This window comes from Leopardus geoffroyi, chromosome C3 (assembly GCF_018350155.1).
Source record: "Leopardus geoffroyi isolate Oge1 chromosome C3, O.geoffroyi_Oge1_pat1.0, whole genome shotgun sequence".
In the NCBI taxonomy this organism is placed as follows: domain Eukaryota; kingdom Metazoa; phylum Chordata; class Mammalia; order Carnivora; family Felidae; genus Leopardus; species Leopardus geoffroyi.
Genome location: NC_059338.1, coordinates 78,752,659 through 78,775,843, shown reverse-complemented (window position 1 = coordinate 78,775,843; position 23,185 = coordinate 78,752,659). Strand labels below are relative to the sequence as shown.

The 23,185-nt window shown below is 46.4% G+C and overlaps 1 long non-coding RNA gene across 1 annotated transcript in view; it reads right to left on the bottom strand.

Moving 5' to 3' along the window:
- Positions 1-202: 202 nt before the first annotated feature.
- The window catches only part of LOC123585426, a 107,725-nt gene continuing 84,742 nt past the window's right edge, over positions 203-23,185 (bottom strand). The window contains exons 2-6 of the long non-coding RNA XR_006706157.1: positions 15,423-15,626; positions 13,310-13,436; positions 12,745-12,747; positions 2,246-2,380; positions 203-1,417 (exon numbers count right to left, since the gene is read on the bottom strand). This is a non-coding gene — a long non-coding RNA (uncharacterized LOC123585426). The remainder of the gene's footprint in view (positions 1,418-2,245; positions 2,381-12,744; positions 12,748-13,309; positions 13,437-15,422; positions 15,627-23,185) is intronic.

Genomic DNA, 23,185 nt, shown 5'->3' with positions numbered 1-23,185 from the left:
GGGAGCCTCGTACCGTGTCTCTGAATGTGTATCCAGGCACCGTGATCCTTGAGGGCCGGGGCCACTTCCGTTTGTTTGTTTGTTTGTTTGCTTGTTTGTTTAGCACGTGCTAGTGGGCGAGGGGCAGAGAGAGAGGGAGAGAGAGAATTCCAAGCAGACTCCACACTCAGTGCGGAGCCCTGACACGGGGCTCCAGCCACGACTCTGGGATGGTGACCTGAGCCGAAATCAAGAGTCGAACGCTCAGCCAATGGAGCCACCCAGGCGCCCCAACTCCTCACTTTCCTCTCCCCCCAGCATGCTGCTGGGCGTACCTTCTGTGCTGATCTGCATCTTCTGCTTTTAATTCTGGTGGCAGTGTTCTCCCCTCTGCCCTGCGCTGCCCTTAGACACGAACAGGCTTTCTGCAGGCCGAGTTCCATCCTGGCCCCATTGATTTCTGTGCGATCAGCCCAGGAAATGAATTGGCAGGCAGGTGGGGAGATGTTACGAAATGAACGGTCATTGAGAACTCCATCAGGAGCTGGAGCCAGAGCCCAGAGGGAAATGTATCACCAGAGACAACAGCGCTAGGACTTAGGGACGGGTCCCCCCAGATGCTGGCTCCTGTCCTCAGGGCTCACGTGAAGCTCTCCCAGTCCCTGCAGGAGAAGTACGCGCAGTCATAGAAGATGTGGAGAGCGAGCATGAGTTATGGGGGAGAACAAGCCAGGGAGCCAGGCTAATCTCGCTTACATCTGACCCCTGAGCTTCGAGCAAGTTGCAAAAGGTCTCCAAGCCTCAGTTTCTCCATCCATAAAATGGGTATGACGACACTCTGTTTTGTGATGGGTATGTAAGTTAGTATGATAGGAAAAGATAGGATAAACCAGTCCGAGAGGGAAAGATTAGCACCGGCGGTCCCCAGTGGGGAGAAACACATATTTTGAAACAATGATGGGAGTGTCTGACCACAGCAAACCCCCTCCGGCCTAAGGTTCCTCCTGAGTGTAATAGACACCACCTACTCCCCCTCAGGATCCCCTCAGGCATTGGGCAATCAAAGACCCGACAACAAAATAAGTGCTATGACCCACAAGGAATGATATGGTCATAGGTCACCCCTTGTGATGGAATCAAGCGAATCAGGAATGGACAATCCAGGACTAGAGTTATCAAGCCAGTAAGGGTAAAACCTGAGAAGCAGCAAGGGGCAAAGGGAGGGGGGTGGGGACCAGAACCTTATAAAACAAGGATCCTTGCCTGTAGTCACGGGCATTCTCTTTCAAATATCCCCTCTCTGCAAGGAGAGCTTTCATGGTATTCTTACTCTCTGATCTTACCCTCTAATAAATTTCTGCCTGCTGCTCATTTGTGTCCATCTTTTCGTTCTTCGAAGCAGCGAGACCACGAATCCCGGGGATTGAGGTAAAGAATCCTGCAACATCAGCAGAGAATGAGTCACTGAACATAAATCCCCTTTCCCAGTGACCGGCCCGTCATCTATGCTTTTAATAAATGAATAAACGAATGAGTATAAATTTCCTACCACAGCGCATGTCATATAGTCTGCTGTTACAAATCGAGTCAGTTCCCTCACCCACCAAGATATCATCCCTCCCACCTGTTGGCTTTCATGATTTGTATATGCTGGCTCAGACTGGTGAAATGATCGTGTCAAAATTACAGAGAGACAAGCCAGAACTCCCACTGCCCGTCCCCCATTCCTCTGCTCCAAATGGCTCCAGCTAGCTCACCCCCACACCGCTTCCAGAGTAATACAGATCAGTTGTCCGACCTCTCTCAAAGAGATCTTCCACACCCACCGGGGTGACACTGAGCAAGGTCCTCCAACCTTACTTCTGCCTACCATCACCTCCCGTCTTACCATTGGCAGTGGTTAATTTTATGTGTCAACTTGGCTAGGCCACGAGACCCAGATATTTGGTCAAATATTATTCTAGATGTTTCTTTAAAGGTGGTTTTAGATGAGATTAAAATTTAAATCAGTATACTTTAGTAAGGCAGTTTATCCTCTACAATGAGGGTGGGCCTCATCTAATCTGTTGAAGGCTCGAATTAAAAAAAAAAAAAGATGAACCCCTCCTCCAGGAAGGAGGAATTCTACTGGCAGACAGCCTCAGCCAGGTGGTCAAGCTTAAACACCAAGAGTCATAAATTATGTCGATTGTTTGTACCCTTGACATATGATGAAAATGGCACTTACCTCTTCTTCCCCTGAAACCCATAACCCCAGTCTACTCACGAGAAAAACCGGTTCCAATAGTAGGGCATCCTGAAAACTGCTAAGGACATCAAAAAAACGAGGGCAGTCTGAGGAACGGCCGAGAGGAGCGTCAGGAGACGTGACTGACCATAATGGGGTATCCTGGATAGAAGCCTGGAACAGAGAAGGGACATTAGAACCTAAGACAATCTGAATAAAATGTGGACTTGGTTGACAATAGGGCATGGATATCAATGCACTGACTACAAGCGATGTGCCATACTGGTTTGAGATGTGAACGCAGCACCCCCTTTATCTGAGGTTCAGTTCCCCGCAGCCGACTGAGGTCCAGAAGCAGACGATCCTCCTTGTGACCCATTGTCGGAAGGTCAACGGGAGGCTAGGTCATGGCTCCTGCATCACCCCTCTCGTTCCATCTCATCACGTAGGTGTTACAGCATCGCACATCCTCACAAGAATAAAGGTGAGTGCAGATATTCGGAGAGAGAGAGACCATGTTCACATAACTTTGATTATAGTATACTGTTTTATTATTAGTTATTGTTGATCTCTTACTGTGCCTAATCTACAAACTTTATCAGTGGTGTATATGTGTGGACAGGAAAAAAACATAGTATATAGAGGTCCTATCTGGGGTTTCAGGCATCCCCTCAGGGTCTGGGATTGCACCCCTCGCAGGTAAGGGGGTACCACTGGGATAAGGGAAGTTATGTGTGGAGTATATGGGTGTGCTTCATACTGTCTTCTACATCTTTCTGTAAATCTAAACCAATAAAGCCTCTTTTTAAAGAATGGGAAAGTTATTAAACATCAACAAATGTCAATATCTTGACCTTACTTGAATCCTGATACACACACACACACCCACCCACCCACACACACACACACACACACACACACACAAAGAAAGAAAACCGGGACTCAAACCACTGATCACCTGAGACACTGTGGACGCACTCATGTTTCTTTAATTGATTTTCCCTTTTCCCATAGAACGACATTCACAGAACTTAGTTGAAGTGGGAAATTCTCTCTAGCCTTAGTCTTTCAGGACTGGGAGAGTTACCTCTCAGGAATTCATCTCCCTCCCCCCTAAGGCCAGATCGTAATAGTAACATTCTGAAGAAGGAAGTCAACTATCGGGATTCTGATGAGGACAGTCACTGCCCAGGTATTCTGTCACTCAAGAGCCACCTACGCTACCCAACCACACGCGGTTCATGTCTGCTCTCTAGCTCCACCTACTGGACCTTGTCTAAACCACCATGATCTACGCACATGCCCTACAACAACACTCAATGCTAGGCACTAAAGGCAAAGAAAAAGAATCCATTGTATCAGAGAATACTGGGATTGCAGAAAAGTTTTATGACGGATCTCTTCTTTTATTGAAAGGAAATCCAAGTGTTACATGTGTTGAGTATTACCAGGTGTGGAGCCAAATTGACCAGGGTTTGAACCCTGGTCCTGCCATTTTTTAGTAATGACACCCAGGCAAGTCACTGACTCTCTTTGGTATGGACCCTCCTCATGGGAAATGGGATAATGAAACTGCCTTCCGCGGCTGTTGTTAGTTTAGTTAATTTTGGTTTGTTCCATTTTAAGTTTTGAATATGAGGGCACAGAAATTTTGGTGGATATTTCTTGGTTGATACTCAGACTTATAATTATCATTTTTTAGATCCAACTACACACACACGTGCATAAAACATGCACACACACGCTTACATGTATACATCCTTCCATTGAGAATGAAAGGACTTGAGGAAGAACCATTGCAAGTCTGGGTCAGGTGTAGAGGCAGAAAAAAAAAAAAAGGCAAGAGAAAAGCAGCTGGAACCAACAAGGCTAGCAAAAGTGAACATCGTCCCCATCCCTGTTCCATATTCCATGAAACCCATTCATGTATTCATCCACTCATCCATTCAAAAAATTGTTACCTCATGCTTACTATGTACCAGATGCTGGAGAAGCATCTGGAAGGTGTCAATCCTTGCCCTCGTTTCTCACCATTGTCAGCTTTTGACTCTGACCTTGTGCTTTCACCAAAAAGAAATTCCTAAAAGAGTGACTTTGGTTTGTCTAGTAATATCCAAGGAGATGGGTACCCAAACCTGCCCACACAGAAATCTGGTCAACTGAGAAAGTCAATGTCAATGACAAAAATGGAGTCATTGGTCTACCACTGTTGCAAGTCCATAGTCATTAAAATTACCCACTTAGCTCCTCTCACTCCGAATCCACGTTGGCAGCAACATTGGGACCAGCCATACGGACAGAAATTTGTGTAGATTTTTTTCCCTCCTGGGAGCAGTTGTTGTGCCCAACAGATGCACACATTCTGATCTTCCTCATAGAATCATAGAATCTGCCACTGTCACATGGTAGGCGGACAATTTGATTTATACATTGTAGGAGCTCAACTGATATCTGTTGACAAAAAGACCAATGGATAAATACCAGCCTCTAGGGGACTGGTTAAATATAATTAACAAGGGATAGGTCACCTATCCGTGCACTTGTCAAATGGCGTTTCTGACTTAGAGATCCCACCTTGGATTTTGTTCACAATACCAAGACTTCACCCTTCTGTTTGTAACTGAAGCACACAGCCTCATTTTCGTATGCCCTAATACAATGTGCACAATTTATTATCCACCTTCAAAAAGTCATAGTGTAATTGTTACCTGCACGCTTACAGCCTGCAGACACGTTTTGAGAGTAGCTAGCCTGCAGACACGTTTTGAGAGTAGATCCTTGCGACATTTTCTCAAGGCAAGTCACCAAAGCTCTTACCCTCCACTCTGGCTTTTCCCTCTAATCCCATTTATTTAGCACTTACCCAACAGGCACCTGCCGTATGCCAGGCCCTGTGCTAGGCAACATGAAATGAAGATTGATGCTGTCCCTCTTAACATCCTCTCCTCTGATTCTCTCTTTAACTCACTGCAATTCATTTGGTGTCTTTGACTTTCAAGCATATAAATGTACCTAACAGAGGAGAACATTGGGTTCTTGAGTGGCAGACTCAAAAAATGCACCCCTTTATTATTGTTTTGGACTGCTCTGTTGCATCTGATTCCATTACCTTCCTTTCTTCTAGTAATCCCTCCCTTTTCTCTACCTTCCATGACACCATTATTGTCCAGCCTTCTTCCCTTTCTTTCTGGAACTTTGAACCAACATATCCAATCGTATCTCTGTTTGAATATCCCCTCGAGCAGTATAAAGTCAATGTGGCCAAAATCAAACAGGTCATAGGGTCCATTAAAGAGGAGTACTGAGGATGACAGAGTATTTTCTGAGTTGGGCACTCAGACTGGGGAGAGACGTAGACGGTAGCGTTTTCAAAGGCTTTAAAGGTGAAGGTGGAGTATCACTACTCCAAACCCAAGTGGCCAATGCAAGGACCTGGATGTAAAATGGAGCCCCAGACTGGAGGACATGGTAAGCAGAAGAGGGCCAAGCAGCTGAGTGGGCAATGGACGGCAGTCGATATGCAGCGGCTGATGGAATAATCTTTAAACTGGTCTGTGTGAACGTATGAAGTCCATTGAAATGAGTAGTCTGGCTGCCTTCAAAGCCCATGACCTTTTAACTGCTGGAGATCTCAGAGCGGAGAAGATAATATCATTGGGAATGATATCTATGGAACCCCAACGGAGTCATCCTTGGAATGAACCATGCAAACCCTTTTGGCAAAGGGAGCTTAGAATTCTCCACGAAGAGAGAAAAGCACATTAGTGACCACATCCACAGTCCTCTGCTCTTCCAGAAAAAGTTTAATTCGAGTCCAGAGGTCTGCACAGCCACATGCTTCAGACCTGCACGTGGTAGGATCAAGGCAAGAAATTGTGGCAAGAATTGTCCTGCACGTGGAATGTTTTTCCTTTAGGGGAGGAAGAGAGAGAGAGAGAGAGAGAGAGAGAGAGTCATACAACTGTGAAAGGTTAATTAGTATTTAAACACACAATTGTGTTTTCTATTTGGTCTGACTGGGAAAATAAATTATGTTTTTCAAAGCACAGGCTTGCAAGCTATAATTGAAAATGGGCACGGGGAGTGCAGCTCAGCCAGTGTGGCAGAAAACAAGAGAAATCAAACGGAGGCGAGCAGGGGTGCCTCCCTCCCCCTGCCTGGGGCTGAATCAGAAAGAGAGGACAGGGGCCGCAGCTCGAGGACCAGAGGGAGTTGCCTTCTTACCCTGCCCCTATCCCTGCTTCTTCACCTTAGTAAACTTGGGCGGCTTAATTTGCTTTGCTGAACTCCTGGGTTCTCATTTGTAAAATGAAGCTAATCGTACTTTTTCTCAGCGTGTTTTTGAGGATAATGAGATAACGTTTGGGAGAAGGGCCAGTAGAGTGTCTGGCACAAAACAGGTGTTCAATAAATGCCTGTCCTCAATAAATGTTTATTCAGTCCACTTTAATCTCTCTCTTCTCTGAACATCTATGATATTTCTAGAAAAGCCAAGAAAACAGCCCTTAATGAGATAGCGTCCTCCACTGTGTTCTAATTGTATCATGTTTAGATTTTGTCAATTCAATCCACTTTCATTTCATTTACTTCAATTAAGGAACATTTGTTAAGAGTGTTCTGAGCGCAATACCAGGGAATACAAAGATACAAATAAGATCCAGTACGTGCCTTCCAGAAGCTTCAAGCACATTGAGAGAAATAAGAAACATCGGCGAGGGGCCTCCGATCAGTATTTGGACACCTACTGTTGAGGAGCAGAGAGCTCCTACAAGGGTCGTCACATCCATTATCATACGTGATTTTTCTAGTAACCTCGCGGACTTTACAGATGAGGAAGTTGAGGCTCAGAGAAGGTAACTGACTTGTCCAAAGTTGCTCAGCACAGACAGACGAGAGAATGGGGCTTGAATCCACATCTGCTCCCCCAAGCCAGCTCCGTGCTCTGGTCTCCCCAGGGCCCCCTGCCCCACATCTGCCTGGCCCAGGCCGCTGCCTACCTTCCAGTCTTCAGCTGTGTCTGAGTGTTAAAGCTAAGCTATTTCCCACCCTCATGTTAAGCCCAGGGGGAAAGACCTGTGTCAGATGTCAGGCTAATTGCTAAGGACTGTGAGTAGACTTCTCATCAAGAAGACTTTCTTTCTGGATGAGCAGCAAGGCCTTATTTATGGTTTATAGGCATCACCTATTCTTAGAAAGAAAACCTGAAGTGGCTCTCAGCACTGCCACAAATAACCACGTTTATTGTGGGAACACATTTCAATTTAAGTGAATAAATCCAGGGGCGCCTGGGTGGCTCAGTCGGTTGGGCATCCGACTTCAGCTCAGGTCATGATCTCGCGGTCCGTGAGTTTGAGCCCCGTTTTGGGCTCTGTGCTGACAGCTCACAGCCTGGAGCCTGCTTGGGATTCTGTGTCTCCCTCTCTCTCTCTGCCCCTCCCCTGCTCATGCTCTGTCTCTGTCTCTCTCTCTCTCTCTCTCTCTCTCTGTCAAAAATAAATAAACATCAAAAAACTTGTAAATGAATCAATCCATATGGAAAGAGACTTTTCTGTCTTGTCCTTCTCAGTCACCAGTGCCTAGAAAGGAGGGCTTTCCATGGATCAGGTCCATAATTGGTATTTTATATATTTACTATGTGATATGACTATTTCGATTCTTTGTGCTATTAATCTTTATTTCCAATATTCATGTTCAACTCATCATTTTTTCCGAGTTCTAAATATATTCTTTATCTCAACCATTCTCATGAGGCACAAATTATCTCAAACACTTACTACTTACCCTTGTATTTTCCTTCTTGTCATTTTCAATTCTACCATTTTTAAAACAAGATAGAAGTTACTATTAATTTCTTACAATTAACTGTCAAATAGATTCGGCAACCTAGTTTACCAGCACTCCCCTTTGGTTTCCCCATCCCTACCCGTCCTCCTGCAGATTTTGCTTTCCCATGAGGGCCAGTGGTTAGTAAATTTTTGCTGTGTCTGCAAGTCCTTCCTTTCCTCCCATGAAATGATTGTTCTGTTGAGTACAGACCTCCGGGTTGCCGTATGAAGTGCTCAAAAGCTGATAGCTATTAGTTATTATTATTTGCACTAGATTGTCAATAGTTGTTCCTCAGCACCTTTGAGATGATACCCACTCTTTCCTGGCACCTGTTGGCAGGAGGACATATCTGTCGTAAGCCTAATTGCCATTGCTTTGTCGGTAACCTGTCTTTTCTCCGATGACTTTTAACACAACCTAGTTTTAACTTCGATGCTTTGAAGTGTCTCTCTTGAAAGTCTAGTCAGCAGGAGGATGGGGGTTGCTTAAAATCACCCTTTGGGCATTTGCTTTGTCCCTTCCCATCTATGGGGTCCTGAGGGGCATGTCCCCAGCACTCCTGTCCGGGGGCCTGCAGTCATCAAAGTCTGGTCTCAGTTTCCCACATCTCCTGCCTGTCCCCCTTACCGTGCACCCCCTCCCTCAGCTGTACTGAGGGATCCATCACCCCCACCTGTGAGGGTACCATTCCTCACTTTTTCACAGTCTGATCTCTAAGCTGGGAGGCCTTACGGTGATGGTTGATTTTATGTGTCACCTTGGGCTACAGGGTGCCCGGACATTTGGTCAAACATGATTCTGGGTGTGTCTGTGAGGGCATTTGGGGATGAGATTAACATTTGAGTTGTAGACTGAGTAAACAGATTGCCCTCCCTAAGGTGGGGGGGCCTCACCCAATCAGTCAAAGACCTGAATATGAATAGAACAAAAAAGACTGAGCTTCTCATGAGTAAGAGGGAATCCCTGCTTTACTGCATTTTGCTGGGACATGGATCCTTTCCTGCCTTTGGACTTGAATCTGAAACATGGGCTCTTCCTGAGTCTCAAGCCTACTGGCTTTCAGACTAGAACTTACATCATTGGCCCATCCGGGTCTTCAGCTTGCTACCTGCAGATCTTGGGACTTTTTATCTTCCATAATCAAATGAGCCAGTTCCTTACAATAAATCTTTTTCTCTCTCTCTCTCCCTCCCCGCTCTTTTCCATCTTAGTGGTGCTGCTTCTCTGGAGAATCCTGACTAATACACTTATCCCTTTTGCTTCTCTGTTGGGAAGACTGTACGAGGGCCTCCCTGCCCTCACCTCCTAGTACTCGTGCCCGCGTATTGTTCTTTCTCCTTGTGTGTGGGCAGGGCTTGTCCGTCGCACTAACAGATATGGCAAAGGCATCGGTATGTCCTTCCCGTGATAACATTACATTGTATAATCATATAAGCCGCTTTAATGTATTGATTCACCTAGGATCTATGATCAGGAATGATTCCTTTGAGACTCTTAAATATGGAGAACAACAGAGGGCTCCTGGAGGGGTTGTGGCAGCGGGGATGGGCTAAATGGGGAAGGGGCATTCAGGAATCTACTCCCGAAATCATTGTTGCACGCTATGCTAACTAATTTGGATGTAAATTAAAAAATAAATAAAAAAGAAAAAAAGAAATGATCCTATGACAAATGACATAGTAACTACTCAATAAAAAGTTATTTTCTGAGAGAATAAATGTATTGCATGCCTGTCTTATCAACCCGTGACAGTGTATTGTTCAAGGCATATCCCTCTTGGCACATATGGGTGTGTGTGATTAAGGGCTATAAAACCTAGCCCAAGGCTCCATCTACACCACTTTGCTATCAACAGACTCCGGCTTCCCTTGTGATTCCAGAAGAAGTATCTGGGGCTCTGTGCCTACATAAAGATTGCACAGTCCAAGCCTACAGGGTATGGGCCTCTTTCAGGGGGAGCACTCTACCCTTCCTGGTTGACAGAAAGTCTGTACTGTAGCCCCAGCAACTGTCCTATGGGGACTTCCTTTGATGAAGGAGTGAAACTCGAGTTGTAGCTAAACAAAGAGGAACAGTGTGTGTGCCTTCGTGCTAGTTAACCCTCTGTGTCCTGTGGGAGAAAAGGGAGACCGGGAACCCTCTTGCCCGGGGCTCGTTCTGCCATGTGATGTGTGAATTATCACCGATCACAGCTGTGCACGGACGTGTTAGAAAGACTAAGGATTTAGGATGCAGATTGATTGGGATTTAAATCCCAGTTTACCTCTGACAAACTGAGCTTGGGCTATGCGTGTAACAATTCCCCTCTGCTTTGGCTTCTTTACCTGTTCACTGGGGATGACCGCAGCTCCCTTTCTGGGTTGGTGGGACAGTTAGAACACAGTGTCAAGCTCCGTCATGACTGGTTATGGCTGTTATGACCACTCCCCTGTCATTGCAAGGCTGCTGCAAGCCGTAATGACTATTGACCGTCAATCTTTGTTCCCCTATTTCCAGTTTCTCCTCCCTCCTACTTGGTGCTACCAGATTTGTCTTCTTATGGTTCAATTTCAATAGGGTGGTTCCTCTGCTCAAAAATATTCCCTGGCCCCCTATTGCCTACTCGGTTGTATTCAGAAGCTCTGGCATAACGCACAAGCCCATCTGTCTGGGAGATCCGTCCTCCACGAGGCTCTTCCTAGCCCTCCGGGGAAGGAGGTGTTGGATGCTGTGGTACATGATGCAGACGTCAGGGGTCTTGCTGGCTGAGTGCCCAGCTGGGTACCTATGGGGGAATTTCTCTTTGCTTTGGGAGCAAATACATGCAACCACTGGCCAAGGTGGGGGGACCCAAACCCTGCCTTTTCGCCTAAGTATGTGATGTCCCCAAAGGCCTCTCCCAGCCTCAGCGCTTCTCATGAAGCCAGCTGAGATCTCTGTTTTAACTAAGTCTCAGGCCAACCTCACCCTCTGCCCAATTCTATGGACTGAAGGATGCAAAGACAGGGAAGACTACCTTTTGCGACAGGAAGGCCAAGGAGCCTTGTGTCCACAGAATGCCCCTGCTCCAAGCTTTCCAAAGCCCTAGGGAGCACCTTAAGATGCAGGAGGTTGACTCTGTGTTTGGGAGGCTCTAAACTAGCACTGGCCAAGGCAATACTGTGCCAGCAAGGAGTTAGAGCCGCACCTCACTGGCTCCCCGCCCCCTCCCCCATTCCCGGAGGGCTACTCTGTTGTATCCATCCACACCTGGCCCTAGTCCTACTCACCTGGTCCACTTGCGCTCTTGCCCTGGTGACTGTGCCCACCTTGTGCCAGCCCTGATGCCCGTCCTGCAAGACTTCTGTCTTCCTTACCCAACCTCTGAACAGACCTTTGCTCTGGACTTTGTTTGGCCAGCCTGGCTCCTCTCCCTGTCTGCCTACTGGCCCCAGAACGCAGGCTGTGAAGGCCTGTGAGTCTCACGAAGCTGCCTTATTGTATAACAGCTTCCCAGTCTGAATCTCTAGCTTGAGACCCGTAAGTCCAGCTGACGACCGGATGTCTCCACCTGGGGACCCTCAGCGGGACACCTGCGACTCACTGTGTTCCATGCTTTGTTTTCTCCAAGTTTTTTCCTTCAGCTGTGTTTTGCATGTCACTTGGGGTGATTTTGTTCGGTGAATCAAATGCCTGAAAGATGTCATAAAAGTTTGCATTTATAGAAGTACGCTGTCTATTTTTTCATCTAGTACACTCTGAGCGTCCATTCTGCGCCAGACTCTGCGGAGGAAAAGGGCAGACCCGTCCCATGGAGAAGTCAGAGGCTGATGACGAGATCACAAGGTAAGCCGTCTCATTGCCCAAGACTGAATCCCGTGTATTTTCCTAATTTCCTCTTGCTCCTTCTCTGTCTGCACCCCACGTACGACTCTCAGGTCCTATAGTGCAGACCAGCTTTTGAAGCTCATATGCATTCCCTGTCTCCAGACCCTTCCCCACCATCCTGACAGGACCCCATGAGGGCAGGGCAAATTCTAAGCTGCTCAGCCATGCTTAGAAGGTCCTTTCCCCCTTATCTTCCCTTCCTGCCTCCTTTGCACGTAAAACTCAACATTATTGAACTATGTCGCTTCACAAAACATGCTAGACTCATATACTTGTGCCCTCTCTGGAATATCATTCTCTCTGCATGAGTAGTCTCCCTGACGTGACCACTGGGCAAAGTCCTCTCTTTCCTTTCAGCTTGAGGTTAAGCATCTGTGAAGTTTTCTGGAACCTTCTAATTGGCTGCACTGCTCCTTTAGTCTTTGCTTAATCTTGCACACCTCCCTACTGCCCAGGTATTGCCAGACCCTCATGCACACTCGTGTCTCTAAACAGACTCCAAGCTCCCTGCAGGAACACCCTAGGCACCCCACTGATAGACTGACCATACAAACAAATACATAAATAAAAAACTCTAATCTAAAACTCACAGCAACACATTACCTACGATAAAGCCCAGAAAGCCTGCTTGTCATTAGTCAGACTGGTAGGAAGTCAAACCGCTATCTTTAGTAACAATCCAGGAAGCTAAACAGTAACCCCTTTAACAATTGGCCCCAGACAGTGAGCACTTGATTAATAACAGCTTCTCTAATTTTAGTCCTTGATTCCAATTGGAACCAACCAGAGAAAGCCAAATATGCGTCAGTAACCCATCACAAAGGATGGCCGCCTCTAGCAGCCCACCTGCGGCTCCCCCTGCCAACAGCCTCCAATCAGGGCTCCCCTTAAGCCCTCCCTTCTTTCTACTCCAAAGCTTTGCCACCCATCTGCCTGACTTGGTGTCTCTGCAGAATGCAACCTTTGCTTGGTCTCACTTGGCTGATCTTTGTTTATTCCCATGCAGCACACTGAAGGTGTTCAATGGAATGACCACCAAAATTGTCCCTGGCGCATCAGAAGAGGGAAAACGACAGGGAACGCCCACCTCTCTTTCTGAGGCAAAAGCTGCGTGAAGCCAGTACACCAGTTTTGTGCATGTTCTGCGAGGTACCCGCAGCTTTGTCTCCTGTGCCTTCTGTGGTCAGAACCCCAGCCTCCACCTGCTGCTTCATTGCTATAGGACCCTAAGAAATTCAGGATTATCTTACCCTTCATTTGTTTTTCGGACTTAGGCCAAAGTCCGCTGCCCACAATGTAGCTTTTGTTCTTTCAAATAACTCGGGAGTAGTTCAGTTTTCACAGTTAAATGAATATGAACCTTTGAAATACATATAACATAAATAGGATGAACGTTTCGCCCATCAGATTTGGCAGCTTCACAAAACTGACCTGAACCTTCTCGTGACTCTTGGATTCCAGTTTCCAGCTTGAGGCGGGGAACGGCAGACTCACCGATGTATTTAATACTCATGAGAACCGCTGGAAGGCTGGGAAGGTAGCCTAAAGAGAAAGGTTCCTGTGAAGAAAGAGGAGGTGAGAAGGGGAATCTTTCTGCCCTCTGGAACTTAACATGCCAAGAGAGATTGAATTTGAGTTTGGAGCTATTCTGCATTTCCTCATGGGATTCTTGCATCTGGGTTGTGGACCCAATAAAATGGAGACTTCTTGACCAGGTACCAAAGCTTTCTGAACTGTGGCCCCCATGGGACACTCCATCTCAGCTCCAGCTTCTTGCTGGAAGCCTTTGGCAAGTCAGCGATTCTCTCTGCATCTACGTTCTCCTTTTATAGTGGAAACACAGGGTTGTTTTGAGAATCAAAAGAAATAACTTTCATGAGCATTTGCAGATTGTCAAGTCTTAAAAACATTGCTATAATTATTACTATTATTATAAGAACTCAATGATACATGTTAAAATGAGTTTCTTGGTTGAATAGTTAAATATTGTAAAAATTACTTAAGAGACATGTAGAGCCTCTTTGAGTAGGTTATAAAATCAGACAACTGGGAAGACCTGCCATGGTGATTAAAGTTCCACCGTGAACCGTGGCTTTATGGCACGTATCAGCACCTTGGTGCTGAGAACAGTGCCTGTATCAGTTCTGTGGATATATAGAGTCTAAAGAAGGGTTGAGGGTCCTCCAGTTTGATCCTGGTGATTCAGAGATGGCAAAATAGAGCTCCCACGGAAGCTGGTTTGCCCAAGGCTATTCAACTATGGAAAACTGAAGTGGAACCTACAATAATAACACAGGGCCATTGAGTTATACATCCAAAACTAATGCATCATTGTCTGCCAACTATACTCAAATTTATTTATCTAATAAGTTTTTATGTTATTTATTTTGAGATAGAGAGAGTGGACACAAGCAGGGGAGGGGGAGATTGAGAGGGAGAGAGCATCCCAAGCAGGCTCCATGCTGACACGGGGCTTGAACTCACAAACCATGAGATCATGATCTGAGCCAAAACCAAGAGTCAGACGCCTAACCGACTGAGCCACCCAGGCTCAGTTCCTCAACCGGATTCCAATTTTTTTAAAAAAAGTAAGTGATACTCTTAAAAAACATCCTGATCATAAAAGGCAAAGACCAAAAACTGTTAGCACTTGAAAAATACTAAGGAGACACAACAACTAAATGCAGTATGGGATTCTGGATTGAATCCTAGAGCAGAAAAAGGGACCCTCATGGAAACACTGATGAAATCTGAATAAGGTGTGTCATTCAGTTACCAGAAGGTTCCAGTGTCAATTTTCTACTTTTGATCATTGTCCTATGGCAATGGAAGACGTCATCACTGGGGAAGCTGGGTCAAGGATATGCAGGAATTCTGCTTTGTCATGACTTTTTTGTAAGTCCCAAACTATTTCCAAATAAAAAAAAGGGTCGATCTGTTTTCTTTTGAAATAGTAATAGGCCTGTACGGCTTCCAGTAAAGATCCAGGCCATGCACTCTCCCACTCAGGCTTCAGAAACACTCAGTGATGGACAGGACCTATCTCGCCATAGTGTCTCAAGTACTTAGTTTTCAAACCAGGCTCTAAAGATAGGTTGCGGAGGTTCTTAAAAACAAAGCAAAACAAACCTATTATCGTTATTTTCCCTCATCAAACAATGGTGATTTCAACGCTGTAGGACCCCTTTCATGGTTTTTATCTGTTTTATATGTTGGGGTGCTGTTAAAGATTTTCTTTGAAGCCAAGGGCTCAGCTGCTGAAAATGCTTGAAAACCACATACCTGGAGGAAAAATCAAATGCTGAAGGAACAAGGGGCAAAGCTTCCCACGGGCGAGTCAGTGTGAACGTGTGGAACCATGGGTGTATTGGGACAGGGGCAGAGGAAATGAAGGTTCATTCATTAAATATTTTCCAAGCTCCAATATGTAGACGTGACACCCCTAGAAAGTGGACTTTCTGGTGATCGGAGTTCACCGGCAAGTCTTTGTCACTCTCTGTGACTAAAAATCTCTCTGGGGGCAGGGACGGCTGTCCTTGCTTACCTGAATCATCTCCACTGTGCCTGGGACTCCAGCGGGGACAGATTGCTTCCCCCTCGGGGGGTGGCTGTGAGCACAGGTTCCCAGGGAACGTGTCTCCACGTTCCCAGGGATGATGTGGCTGAGGTCCTCAAATGAGGAAACATGTCAAGGAGGATTTTATTTCATGTATTTCGCTTTACTTTGCTATTTTGAAGGGCTTCATATCTTAGAAAGAGAAAAGACAGAGTTGTGGGTAATTCCAGTGAGTTGGACTGCAAAATATTTCCTATGAGAAGGGCTCCAGATAGTGTTTTGTAGACTGCCCCATCTCTTGACCTAGAGTAAAAATACCTTTGATGTCATGCTCCAGTGTGCACATACGTGTATACACAAATGCATAAAAAGATATATAAAACTGAACAAAATATATTACACAGTACTTACCCTTAGTGCTTGCCATGTACTCATTTTTCTATTCTCTTCTATTCTATTCCATTCCATTCCATTCCATTTTAGCCATTCTACACTCTTTTGTTTCCAAAAAAATTGGAAAGTAACTATAACTTGACCCACGAATATATTTCATAATTTTAAAATTGATGTAGGGACAGCATCAGGAAGGTATGGGCTAGAGGACTTATCTTAAAGCGGGCTTTGCATTGCATGTGACAGTAGATTATGAAAATGTCAACCCACCATATCAGTGAAGGGGACAGGTGGCAATTTTACTGCCCTCCCCCCCACATCGGCTGCAAGTCTCCCCTTGGGGTAGCCAATGATGCTGGTGGAGTTCCAGCTCTTATTGATTGACAAACATCAGCTCCCTGGCGTGTTCCGAGAACAGTGTGACTAGACAGGGTGAGACGTCACGTCCTGTGTTAGGCAGAAGTGGGCACCGAGGAGAACAGATAGCTCGGAGAAGTTGAGCAGGCTTTGTACGTGGGCTCCCGAGGACTGGTCAAGGACAGAGTGTGGGTACCCAGGGAGACGAACTTGAGGGTGCACGAGGCTGCACCGTATTGCAGTCCATCACAGCCCTCAGGGACTGAGCGCCCAGGGAGCCAGTCAGCAAGCTGGAGGAGAGCGAAAGCAGGGAGCCTCACTGCCAGGAAAGCTTTGTTGATTTTAAATGCACATTCCCTGCCTTTTATGACAGTCGTCTACCTGCAGATTGATAATATTAGCTGAGTGTTTGTAGAAGTTGTTAGACCTAAGTGCTTTACATATAAGGACTTATTTAATCCTCATAATAACCCTAGGAGGCTTGATTTATTATTACCATCCCCGTTTTGCAAGCAAGGAAACCAAGGACAGGAGAGGTTAAGTAAATCGTCCAAGATCCCGCTCCAGATTTGGTCTCGTCCATCTGGCTCGAGAGCCTGCCGCTGATCTCTGATCTGCCTTGCCCCCTGTGGGGCAGCCATGCTCTCAGCATGCGGGCTGACGTGGGTCAAGGAAAGACCCACGGAGAAGAAGATAGACTCACCATTTCCAATGATCGTTCTCTCAGAGCATCAAGTGTGAAGCGGGGATTGATAACCTACCGAGCTGCAGAGATACAGGGCAGGCATGATCCCAGACGACCATCTAAATCCCTCCAGGAACCTTGCAATTTATCCTATAGGTTGGAGATTTCTGGAACACTGGTTCTGAAGGACAGGATCAAATAAGTTTTGAGGAAGTTAGAGTTAGAAGAATCAAGCAAGCTCCTCCTACGTGGGATTAGTTAATACTTGGGGAGGAGAAGCATAGCCGGGACCAGCCCCCGTAGTTGTCTGACCACCGAGTATGTTTTGCCCTGAGCATCCCCACTAGGTTTGGGCAGTACTCAGTGAGAAAAATAGCGTGCTGTTACGAGGTTTAAAGCAGGGGTGGGGATAGGGTCAGCATTTTAGGAAGACTATTCTGGACTCAGAGTGGAAAATGGATAGAGGGACATGGGAGGCTAGTGAGAATATACGGATGGCTCTAGGAAGCCTGGTTAGGGGGCAAAGAGACGAGCCCAGGGCACTTGTAGTGGACACCGTGAGGTCAGGTATGTTAAAGCAACATGTAGGGGGAACAACTGGTAGGACTTTCAGACTGATTGGATATGGAGTGTGAAGGAGAGGAGTGGACACAGGTGACTCCCATATTTTTTCTTTTTTTACTTAGGTGCCACCTGAGTTAGACGGCAGTGGGAGAGGAGATGGGGTGAAGGAATGAAGAGTCTCAGACACACAAGGAGTGTCAGGTGTCAATGGAAGATTGAGTCTGAGAAGCCCAGCAGGGAGGTGGGTCTATAAGGGGCTCTAAGTGAAGGACCCAGGTCAGGCAGGAGAATCACACTTGGCCTGAATTGGCATACTAGTCGCAATCAGACTCACAAAACAAGACTCATCCTCCAGAAGAGGGTATGGGCAAGAAGAGGGCTAAGAAATGGATCCTGTGAATCACCCATCTTTAGTGGATGATCAGAGAAACATGAGTCCAGGAGAAAGAATGCTCAGAGATGCGGATCCGGCTAGGAGAGGAACGGGGATTAAAATCTATGAACTGGGAAGCCATGAGTTCTTTAGGGTTCACTCCACTGTCCACCCACCTCCAGTCTGGGTTCCCGAAACTCTCAGAGTGGGAGAATCTGTGGTTAAGAAAACATGTAAAATTGAGCTGGAGGGGCAAGGTCATGGGTCAAATTCTGACATCACCAGAGATCCTATTTTAGCATTTCTAATGAAACAGCACGTTATGTCCAACAATTTGCATCTTGCATTAGTGACCAAATAGTTAACCTATCGACTGCGTTTTTGTGTTTCATGAACAATACCTGGAACTTTCAAACATTGAATGACATCAGTGATATCATCCATTACTTAAAATAACCCTACGGGGAAAACACTATGTTCATTTTCCAGATGAAACACACAGGCACATGCACGTGCAGGCACGCACACACATGCATGCACACACATGAATGCATGCATGTGAACACACAGGCACATATGCACGTACACACATGCACGCATGAATGCACACACATACATAGGCACACACACACCCATACACTCCAGGCTTGGAGTAGTTAAGTGCTGCTCCAGTCGTCAGCGGCAGAGCCAGAATTCCCACATGGATTTGTCTACACCCAGAACCTGGGCCGGTGGCCACGACGCTGTGCGATATCAGATCCACTGGGTTGTAAATATCTAGTGAGAATCTCCTCTGTCACTAGACGCTCTTCAGGTTGTATCTCTCAAAGAGTCTCGGCAAGATGTTTGCGCATTCTGCTCACTCAGAGCACACACACACCCAGAACTAAGCTTTAGCGGAGCACCTGGGTGGCTCAATCTGTGATCATCTGACTCTTGATCTCGGCTCACATCGTGATACCAGGGTTGTGGGATTGAGCCCTGTGTCAGGCTCTGCACTGAGCTTGATCCTGCTTAAGATTCTCCCTCTCCCTTTGTCCCCCTCCTCCACGCGCACTCTCTCTCTCTCAAAACACAAACAAAAAAGCCCCTAAGCTTTAGTGTCTAACTGCTTAACACCATTTGAGCTCCACCATTTAAGGATTCTGTCTTTCCTCCTAAGATACCTTGAGGAATACCTTGACATTTGCATACACTCAATCAGAAATGCTTAGGTAAGTAGAACCAATCTGTATAGCCTACAATTACGTGGCAGTATGGGAGGATGGGGAAGGACTGTAATATATTCTAATTTTCGAATATAATCATTTACATGCATTGTGAGAAGGAAACAAATCGAGTTGTAGCACCCGAAGGCGAGGCTAATCATAGTTTGCAGCCGTCGTTTTCCTAGAAACAGACCACGTGGATTACGGCCTCTTTTCCTTACGTGGACAGTGTCTGAAAGCAGAAAAGACAAACCTCTTCCTCGTGCTTGTCTTGCCGGCATTCTCTCTCTCATCTCTGTTCAGGTTGATAAGAAACTACGGAGCAGGCAGGCCCCTTGACTTCATTCTTTGAGAAAGAGAGAAAACACTGTATCCCCTTACGACGTCTGTCAGCTTGGAAGAGCTCTGAATCACGGCAAAACGGCATTTTATATTTAGCAATTCGTTTCCCGTTCAGATCAAGGTGACAAATCGTATGAAAATAGCTCCTCGTGACTCACATCAGCTTTTTTTAAGACTTTGGTAACAAAGGTTGACAAATTATTATCAATCCAGCATGGAGAGCGTTTGTCTTGGCCATTAACAAGATCCACGGTCCTTACCTGCTTCAGGATGTGATTGTTACTGCTTTCCTTTGGCTTACCACTCACAGGGAGGGGACAGGCTGTGTTCCAGATCTCACAGAGCACTCGTGAGCCACACTGAAAGGTGGTTTCTTAATTTTGCCACACCCAGAAATCTTAGCGTGTATCTGAGGCGTAAGACAAAGGCACAGCATGCGTGAAGAGTTTAGCAATATTACAATTTGTATAATGAATGGTGCAAAAAGCTGAAAAGCTGCTAATCATTCAGAAGGGTCAGAATCACCTCATTCTTGTTTCCTGTCACTAGAGCCTGGAGTTTTTCTGTCCCTGTCCCTGTCCTCAGAATCAGCACTTTCCGGTTGGTTGTGCCCAAACTAACTTCTGTTTAATTAACTCTCTCTTTTTTTTTTTTTTTCCAACCAGAAGCCATGCTGTCTGAAGACAGCATCTTAGGCACTGGGGTGTGAGGCTGGAGGAAGTCTGGTCCCTGGTTGGGAAGGGGCCCACGGCCCTGGAGAAATCGACAATATAACTATTATATTTTGATTCCATGTAGAGGTAGGCATGTGGGACCACAAAAAGAGCCTGAACAATTTTGTGCGTAGGTAGGTCTAATCTGATTTCGGAGAGGGGCAGACGTTTGGTGTGACATATGGCACAGGAGTTAAAGCTCACTGGGAGCCAGTAAGACCTGGGCTTGGGTCTTAGGTCAGCCATTTTGGACGTGGTTTTTGTGACTTGATTTTCTCATCCATAAATGGGGACAGGATAGTACAGCACTCATCCTTCAGAAGTGTTGGTAGGATTAAGTAAGGCCACGCACGGGGAGCACTTAGCGATATGTTTGGAAGACAGTCATGCTTAAGACCTGTCTTCTGAATGAGTGAATGAGTCCCCACTCTGGGCCAGGCACAGTCTTTGGAATCCCTTGCTAATGACCAGGGCTGGGGGAATACATGGACTGAAATGCAGAGCATGGGACCCCGTCTGGGGCCAGCAGCCACCCCTCTCTCTGGTGCCCGCTCATTCGTGCATCCTGGCTCAACGTGGGATGGCTTCCTTAGCTCCCTTCTCTCCTGCACCCCCCTCCTCTCTGCCGTCATTTGTGACCCCCACCTATGCGATCCTCACCTGTGTCAGTTGGGAACGCTTTTAGTGGCAAATAAAAGACAACTCAAGTAACAAGAGTTTAACCACCTAAGGATATCTTTGTCTCACACGAAAGTCTGTCGTCACGGCAGCCATTAACAATGAGCCTCTGCCATCTCCCTGTTCACATCCTTATGGGCACATGAAGGCTGCAGTCTCTCCAGGCCTGTGTCTATATCTCAGGCAGAAAGAAGAGGGAAAGGTGCAGGAGCAGATGCTCGTGAGTCTCTTTTGGAGAGTGCCACCTTAGGACTTCTACTCACATCTCATTAGATGGTGGCCATTGCCATCTACAAGGGAGTCTGGAAAGAGAGGCCAAAGGGAAGGAGTTGGGGATGACGCTAGGGCTGCCCTCACGTGGTGTATGCAACACTAGCCATCCTTCAGCTCTTAACATAACTACCACTGGTCCCATGACAACTCTCTTGACAACTGCCATGTTCACTGCTACCCTGTCCCATGAAAGGCCACAGCACTGTTCCCTACTGTTAAGCCTTTAACACTAGCACTGAGAATGCCGTTCTTGAGCACATCACTTCACAGGTTACAATGTACTTTCTACCTTGACCTCCTTTTTGACTGTATCAACCATCCAGGGGCATGCATCCTTTCTGAAGAGGACACTGACCCAACCTAACACAGCAAATGGCAATTTGGAGCCAGAAGCAAGAATTTCTAGTCCTAGGTCAGGGATATTTTGAAGTCACTTGGCATAGGACTCCGATGTTTGGTTGGACACTTATTAGCTGTATTAACCTGGCAACTTCCTGGAACTCTCTGAGCCTCAGTTTTATTATCTGTAAAGTGGGGATAAAAACACATGCCACTGTGGGTTGTTGTAGGCATTAAGTGATAAAACATAAGCAAAATGCAATCCTTGACTTATACCAAGCCATCGAAACATGGCAACTATTATTAATCTTACTGGTTGTATGACCTGAGGCAAGATGAGTAAACTCTTTGGGACTCAGTGTGCACGATCTCTGAAATAGACAGTTAAGGATTATATAACGAACTATGTACGAACATCCCAGCACACACATTTGTTAATAATAAATATCAGTTAACTGTGAGCTGAATGAACAATTATTCACGGATTCTTGATGAATCTAAATTCTACGTGTTACATCAAGGCCATGAAATCTGGAATATTCTCACCGGTAAAATAGTGATTATGACGGTGACCGTTGAATAGGTACCAGGTGCCAGATGCCACATGCAGCGTTGTCATGACCCCCGTCTACAAACGATGGAGCTGACGGTGTGTGTATTTAAAAGCCTGGATGGCTCAGTCGGTTGAGCATCTGACTTCGGCTCGGGTCATGATCTCGCGGTGTGTGAGTTTGAACCCCGCGTCAGGCTCTGTGCTGATGGCTCAGAGTCTGGAGCCTGCTTTGGATTCTGTGTCTCCTTTCTTCTCTGCCCATGCCCTGCTTGTGCTCTGTCTCTCTCTGTCTCTCAAAAATAAATAAATAACTGTTAAAAAAAATTTTTTAAGCCTTGTCCAGCTCACTCAGCTTGGGCTGGACTCCAGCTTTGTCTAACTGCTTAGTTCACTCTCCCTAGGCAACCGCACTGCCTTTCAATGATGAGGGGAGGGCAGATGCAAGATTTCAGCCTTGACGCCGTGAACAAGTGAGCAGAAACAGAAACAGGGCATGGAAAAGAAGGAAATGAGGTGGAGCCTCAAAGCCCAGAAACTAAATACTACCTAATCCAGCTTCATCTGGTTGACCATGACAGACTCAAATCCAAGATGTAAGTGCTTTGTTCGGTTCACCTGCAATGCCATGGACACAACGGGACTGGAACTCAGGCCCCAAAGTACCCAGGACAGGTCTGTTTCTACCAAACCCTTCAGAAATAAAGCCACACCAGCAGCCAATTCCCTGAATGTATCTGTTCAGCTTTGTTCGAGACGAGATACGTGGCCATTTGTTCTGATTTTGTAGCTGGGACCCCAGAATTGGATGAGCAGTTAGGAACGGGATTGCTAGAGTCCGCTCATTCATCACTACTTTTTAAGTACCTACTATGTGCCAACCATGCTGGAAAGCACCGGAATGCCTTAGTGAAAGAAAGGGACCTATTTCTTGTCGTGGAGCTTTCTCCAGCACAGAAAGAGACTAACCACAGACAAGGAGGCACAAATTAACAAGTCACTACAGATGGGACAGTATATTAGGAAGGAAGCCCATGTTACAGTGTGAGAGATGGGCCATCCACATGGTGAAGTTCTACGAGGTGCCCCCCACCCCTACCCCGAGGAGGCAACTTTTAGCAGAGAGCCAGGGAGGAGAAGAAACAAGCTTGGCCTCCTGACTCTGTCTCTCTCCCAACATCCACACAGTGTGGGAAGACTGCCTGTGGGGCCAGGGCTGTGGCTGGGTGGGCCCTCAGGGATCCAGGTAATCTAGAACCTTCCTGAGTGACAAGAG